At 38.0% G+C, this 7437-nt stretch overlaps 1 protein-coding gene and 1 pseudogene across 1 annotated transcript in view; both read left to right on the top strand.

Moving 5' to 3' along the window:
* ELSPBP1 (epididymal sperm binding protein 1) overlaps positions 1-7437 on the top strand; it is a 223699-nt gene that overhangs the window by 43481 nt on the left and 172781 nt on the right. The window lies entirely within an intron of this gene.
* On the top strand, positions 4777-6101 carry LOC149994906 (heterogeneous nuclear ribonucleoproteins A2/B1 pseudogene; annotated as a pseudogene).

Here is a 7437-nt window from a genome sequence, read left to right as displayed (position 1 = left end):
TTCTTACACATGCATTTTGTGAATATGGACAGGTTTTCTGCAGAATAGATATTTAGAAATGGAATTGTTGGGGTGGAGAGTATACTGATATAATATTTTAACTGCCCTCAAAGACGTTGTGCCAACGTATGCTCCAGTCAGTAGGCCACGACAGCATGCATTTCCAGCACTGATAGTCTCCATTTTTTGGCTGATGCAATGAGTGAATAAAAGGGGTCCCATCTGAATTTGAATTTTTCTGGTTACTTGTAAATTTAACTGGAGAGTATTATGCTTAGTGAAATAAGCCAGGTGGTGAAAGAAAAATACTATATTATCTCACTTCATACTGGAATCTAATGACAAAACAAACAAATGAGCAAAGTAGAACCAGAGACACGGAAACAGGGAACAGGCTGACAGTGATCAGAGGAGAGGGAAGAGGGGGAAAAGAGGGGAAAAAAGGGGAGGGTCTAGTCAAGATACTAGTGTAAATGACCATGGACATGGACACCAGGGAGGGACTGACTGTGGGAGAGGCTGGGGGTGGGCAGGCCCGGGGAGAGCAGTGGGGGGAAATGGGGACAATTGTAATAGAACAACAACTGTGAGAAATCTTTAAATATTGAACAGTTATATTTCTTCTCTGACTTTGCCCTGTTCTTTATTGCCTATTTTTCTTTTATCTTTTTAAAATCAATTTGTAGAAAAGTCAGTTTAGGTACACAAGTAGTTTGGAAAAAATATTTACATTCAAAGTAATTAACTGGCATTTTTCATGACAGTTTGTGTGTCGTATTATTAGTTCAACTTGAATAGATGTCATAAATGACCTCTGAGTTAATAAGAGACAAAATAGCCACAGTGATCTAAAAATAGGGTTTATGAGCACCCTCTAAGATATCTCATTGGTACAGAAAAATGCTAGAACCAGGCCGGTGTTCTTTTTTTAATTTATGAATTTCTTTGAAACTATATATAGTTTATATTTTCCATGATAGGATCTGACTTGGAAATTTTATTTTCCAAACTTGTAAGAAAAATGAAAGTCATTTAGCACAAGAAATAAATAAGATTAGTTTTCTTTAAGAAGTAGAGAGAAAGGGGTACTCTGAAAGATGGTGTAGGAAAAAATTTTTGGATTGTCTAACTATATACCTATGGAATTTTGAGCCATGAGAAATTTACATTACACATTTTTTAAGTTGAAAATTAAACACTAATATTTTTAATAACATGTGTTTGGGATCTTATACACAACAACATGAATCTGGTAAATGTTGAAGATTTCTAAGTCAACTTGGGATTTCTACCTTATGAGGGAGAGGTCTCTAACTTAGGGTCAACAGACCCCCGAGAGCAGGATTTCTTCACCTTTTTGTTTTTTTCCATTAGTCTCTTTGGTGATCGGCAGAAGCCTCTGTTCTTGGGGACTATGTTTTTAAATGAAATAGAAAAACAATAAAAAATAAATTTTAAAAAATATATAAGAAAATAAAGGAAAACTTACTAAAAGAAGTTTTCAAATATTTTTTAATTGATATAGTAATAAATCTGCTTCTCTTAACATACTAAGAAACGAGCTATAGTGGTAGATCTAATAACTGTTATAACTTCCAAGTAGTGACGCGAATGACATCTGCAACAAATACGTGATTTGAAAATATGCATACAGTTTTAAGTGATGATTTGGGGAGGTATAATTTTTTCCAACGTTTTATATTTATGAAAAGGTTTACTATAAACATTGTTTGACCTTGCGGGTTTTTTTTTTTTTTCTTTTTCTTTTTGGACCATTTCTATGGAAATATGAGTGTTACCTAAGGGAGGTGAGAAAACAATGAATCAGAGCATCAGCCCTGACCATTCCCCCTGCGTACACATTCTGACCATCACTGCTGTGCCTTACAATGTGGTGAATTTCAAGTTGAGGCCAGGGTCTTTGATGTCTTCTTAGGACTCCAAGACTTGTTTGTGGGAATTAAAGTCTTTGCGTTTTTATTTTCATGTTCTTTAAAAAAAAATGTAACTATATTCTGTGTCATCTGAACTACCTTATAACTGAGACCCGTCCCTGATTTCAGTGGTTGAGTTTCTGGGCCGTAATATTTTTCCGTATGCGATGAGTAAAGAATTAAGCTTTGGGGTAGAATCATGCAACGAGATGCGGTTAATAAAAATATGTGGCCAACAGGCATTGAGGGAAAGCAGAGTGTTTCAAATGCTGAACTTGATGGAAATAGTTTCACAAGGCAACACAGCACGTTCTCCAATCCCCAAGGCTCCTGAAGGGGGCACCACCTAATGTTATGTGCATGGAGGGGGGAATCTCCTGCAAGAGACACTAACATTGATGTTTTGCAGAGCTGCTTCCGTGCTGACTCTCCACCACTCCCTCGCTCCGTTCTTGGAGACACTGGCTCTGTGCCTTTCTGCTCCTCACATGTAGGAAATGAGTGAAACTCCCCTCACTGCCCACCCCTACCCCAAGCAGGTCCTTCGTCATTACTGAGAGACTAGATAAAGCAAAGGCCTTAACATTCCTTGGGCAGACCAGGTGTCAGACTTGTCTGTGGATCATTCCCGTTCCCATCCTTTTTCATTATGGAGAATTCATTGGCCAGATCGCTCAGTTTCCTAATTTATTCAACTGTCATTTCTGCTGCTCATATACTGAGCATTATTTTTATGAATGACAACACTTCATTTGTATAAGGCTGAGTTCATTCTTTTCAGTGGATGTGCTAGCTGCTTACAGCTCTCTGAAGATATTAATGATGCTATCCTGAAGTCCTCTTGTGCTTCCTCCGTGAACTCTGTATCATTGGCTATAAACTCTTATGTTTGTTTCTGTTTTCTGTCCAGGTTTCTCCATATATATTTCTGTGTAGTAAATAATTGTAGTTATTTTGCATTTTGATCCAGAAATAACCTTTTTATTTTTCAGAATCCTCAGTGAAAATAACTTAAAAGAATTGCATAGAGATTCATTTGAAGGTCTTTCATTCCTCAAGTATTTGTAAGTTAATCGTATTTATTTATAATTTTTTAGTTATATTATCTATAAAATACATAAGGGGTTCAAATTAGATAATCTCTATAATTTCTCTCACCAATAAAATGCTACAAATTCTGTAAGTGTGGATAGGGCTTCCAGCCTATCTTGAGCATTTATTATCTTCAATGCATTTTCAATTTTTTAATCGTAGAGACAAGACATAGGTAGGAAATTGTCTCCAGTTACAGAGGAAAAGTGGTAATAATGTCTGAGTAGTGATACACACCCACATGAACCTGGTCATATAAGTGTTCATATATCATCTGCCTGTATTTACATTTAATTTAGGGCCCATGGATCAAATAGAGCCTATGGTATGTTTCCATACAGCCCATCAGTTAAAAATACTTCTTACACATTTAAAGAGCTGTAAACAAAAAAAGAAAAGAAAGAAACAAACAAGAATATGCAAGACAGACTGACTGTGGCCTGCAAAGCCTAAAATATTTACTGTCTGCCTTTACAGAAAAGGTTTTAAAATGTTAATTTAGTAAAATGAGAGAAACTGAGGTTAACCTGAAATTGTCTCCTAAAGGACAAGAAACTATAGAACATTTACATTAATTTGAATGCCATTAACCCAGAATTTTTCAATAATTTAATCTAAATTAGATTAACATTTACATATCAAATGTTTAACTAAGCAGATGAATTATGTAAACAGTATTGTTATGAACATGTTAAGTTACCAAGAGAGCAGACTTGGTGTTCAGGATTTCAATGTTTAAAATGATGGTTAAGTGGTATACTTAGAAATGTCTACACTAAATAAGCATATCAGAAATGCCCCTACCTTCACTAATTACAAAATAAAGATCTCTCCAGCGTTCTTGCCAAGGAAGAAATGCTTGCCTAGTGATTCCATTTACTTAGAGATAAGGAGATGTTCTTTGCTATAAGAACTCAATTCATATCCTTTGTCCATGGCATTCAGAGATGTGTATGTCATTATTTTTTTAAAGCTAATTAATGATGCTCTTTAGCAAATAGATTATTTTTGCAAATGTAAAAGGCTTAAGGGAAGTGGGTAGAAAGAGCCTCATGAGACCCTAGAAATAGCCCTTTGAATTATGAAATTTTTCAAACCTCAGGGCAACAAATGAGGTAACTAACTGCTCAATAGATTAGGTCATTCATCCCTTCTCCTGTGAAATACTTTGTAAGCTAATTACTTCATGCTAGCCTAAGTATTCCCATTCATTAAAAAAGGCCAATCAACAAACAAGCCAAAAAAGAATATGCCAAGCACTGTCGCTAGTATTGTAGGCACAAATATGGGCAAGACATGGCTTCTACCCTCTGGTAACTCATGATCTCACAGGGAAAATGAACATGCAAGCTCGCACCACAATGCACCGGTACTAAACAGAAGACAGCGCTGCAGGGCACACAGAGGGAGTCACACAATAATAAGACCACATTTCCTTTACGACAGTTATTTTTCTCCCTCTACTCCCCAGCTATCTGTTTATTTTATAAATACTTGAGTTTACATATGTTCACGTGCCACTTTTAAACATGGGAGACAGTGCAGGTGAGCAAGGCCTCATCCATCCTTTCAAGGAGTTTATGCTCAGAGGAAATAAGATGCAAAAATAACTGTATCAAAAAGAAGAAATGGAGATGGGCAATGAGAAGTATAAACTGCTTTTGGAACACAGCAGAGGGAAAAGACACTTCAAGTTGGATCGGCAAGGATGTTACTTAGAGAGTAGCAGCAGCGCCGGCTTGCCGTGTGGAGGCTCCTTCAGCGTTGTTGTTTCTCCAGCGGCGGCGGTTCTCACTACAGCGCCAGGACGAGTCCGGCTCGCGTTCGACCGCGGAGAGCTGTCTCATCTCGCTCGGCTGCGGGAAATCGGGCTGAAGGGACTGAGTCCTCGATGAAGAGAGAAAAGGAACTGTTCTGTAAACTCTTTATTGGCGGCTTGAGCTTTGAAACCACAGAAGAAAGTTTGAGGAACTACTACGAGCAATGGGGGAACTTACAAACTGTGTGGTAATGAGAGATCCTGCAAGCAAAAGATCAAGAGGATTTGGTTTTGTAAATTTTTCATCCATGGCTGAGGTTGATTCCACCATGGCTGTAAGACCTCATTCAATTGATGGGAGAGTGGTTGAGCCAAAACGTGCTGTTGCAAGAGAGGAATCTGGAAAGCCAGGGACACATGTAACTGTGAAGAAGTTGTTTGTTGGTGGTATTAAAGAAGACACTGAGGAGCATCATCTTAGAGATTACTTTGAGGAATATGGAAAAATTGATACCATTGAGGTAATTACTTTTGATGACCATGATCCTGTGGATAAGATTGTGTTGCAGAAATACCATACCATCAATGGTCATAATGCAGAAGTAAGAAAGGCTTTGTCTAGACAAGAAATGCAGGAGGTTCAAAGTTGTAGAAGTGGAAGAGGAGGCAGCTTCGGTTTTGGAGACTCCTGCGGTGGCAGTGGAAATTTTGGACCAGGACCGGAAAGTAACTTTAGAGGAGGATCTGACGGCTGTGGAAGTGGTCGTGGATTGGGGGATGGCTATAATGGGTATGGCGGAGGACGTGGAGGAAATAATGGAAGTGGGAATTATAATGATTTTGGAAATTATAACCAGCAACCTTCTAACTGTGGTCCAATGAAGAGTGGAAATTTTGGTGGTAGCAGGAACATGGGTGGACCATATGGTGGAGGAAACTATGGTCCTAAAGGAAGTGGAGGAAGTGGGGGCTATGGAGGGAGAAGCCGATATTGAGCTTCTTCCTATTTGCCATGGGCTTCACTGTATAAATAGGAGAGGATGAGAACCCAGACGTAACAGAACAGCTTCAGGGTATCGAAATAACAACGTTAAGGAAACTCTTATCTCAGTCATGCATAAGTATGCAGTGATATGGCAGAAGACACCAGAGCAGATGCAGAGAGCCATTTTGTGAATGGATTGGATTATTTAATAACGTTACCTTACTGTGGAGGAAGGATTGTAAAAAAATGCCTTTGAGACAGTTTCTTAGCTTTTTAATTGTTGTTTATTTCTGGTGGTCTTTGTAAGAGTGTAGAAGCATTCCTTCTTTGATCATGTTAAATTTGTAAGTTTCAGGTGACATGTGAAACCTTTTCTAAGATTTTTCTCAAAAGTTCTGAAAAGCTATTAGCCAGGATCATGGTGTAATAAGACGTAAAACGTTTTTTCCTTTAAAAAAATTTTAAGTGCGTGTGTAGAGTTAAGAAGCTGTTGTACATTTATGATTTAGTAAGATAATTCTAAAGGGAATAAAAAAGATGTTACTAGAGCAATGCTGTTTGAAGACAACCTTGAAGGGCCCTTAGGGATCATCATACAGACATTGTGGATGGAAGAAGCTTGCAAAAGGAGCGTGAGGAAAGGCAAAATACAGAAAAAATACCTTGAGTACCTGTAGAGTACACCTCAGAAGAATAGGAGATTAGAGCCAGATCTTCTAGGGCTTTGAAGGCCAAGCCAAGGATAACGTGGCAGGCTACCATGTTATCACACCTGTGCTGGAGGGCAAACTTTCGCCTACAACAGAGTCACTTGAAGAGCCCGTTAAAACTCAAGCTCCACCCCCACAGTTACCGATTCAGTCGGTCCAGAGTAGGGCTGGGAATTTGCATCTTCAGTAAGTTCTCAAGTGATGCTGGCTGGTTTTGGAGAACCACTTCCAGAGTGTTGATCTGGTGACTGTTTGCAGGATGGATTAGAAAGGGAGAGACCAGAGATGGAAACACCAGTCAGAAGACAGTTATACTCATCTAGGTGAACACTGAGGGACTCAGCTGGGATCAATGGAAATAAGAGTAACTATAGACAAGAATGGGTGTTTTCAAATAAAAATCCAGTACCACTTTGGTTTTTTGTTTTCCCACCACTGTACAACCGAGGCAATTAAATTCATGGGTTATTAAAGCAATGTAAAATAAAAAATGAATTTCTGCCAAAACAGTAGGAAGTATTATTCTGAATTAGTTCAAAGTTCTGAATTTTAAAAAGTGGCAGCTTCCTTTTAAGTTATGTGAAAAGGGATCTTTTATTTCTTCTGGTATTGAATTGGCCTAGAAAAACAGAACTAAACCAGGAAAGTGTGTAAGTGTGAGGCTATTTCTTTTTCATATCAGAAATTTATAATATATAAAGATAAAAGCTTTCAGCTCATAATTTAAATTTGATGAGGCCACAAAATATCATCTCATCAACTCTGCTCTCAGGAAAGATTATCTTCAGAATTTATCAAGATCTATAGTTATATATTTTATTTATAAAGATCATGAGGGTGAGATTGTTCAGGGAAGTGAGGGCAAGTTTACGGGCTCTGGAAGGTTCAAATCCCAATTCCTAAGGTTTAGAGCTTAGACTAAAGCTATGTATTCAATATTATCATTCCAACCCCTAC

This window comes from Furipterus horrens, unplaced genomic scaffold (genome assembly GCF_987537825.1).
Source record: "Furipterus horrens unplaced genomic scaffold, mFurHor1.1.pri manual_scaffold_13, whole genome shotgun sequence".
In the NCBI taxonomy this organism is placed as follows: Eukaryota; Metazoa; Chordata; class Mammalia; order Chiroptera; family Furipteridae; genus Furipterus; species Furipterus horrens.
Note: the sequence above shows the minus strand (reverse complement) of the source record. Positions and strands in the feature narration are given on the sequence as shown.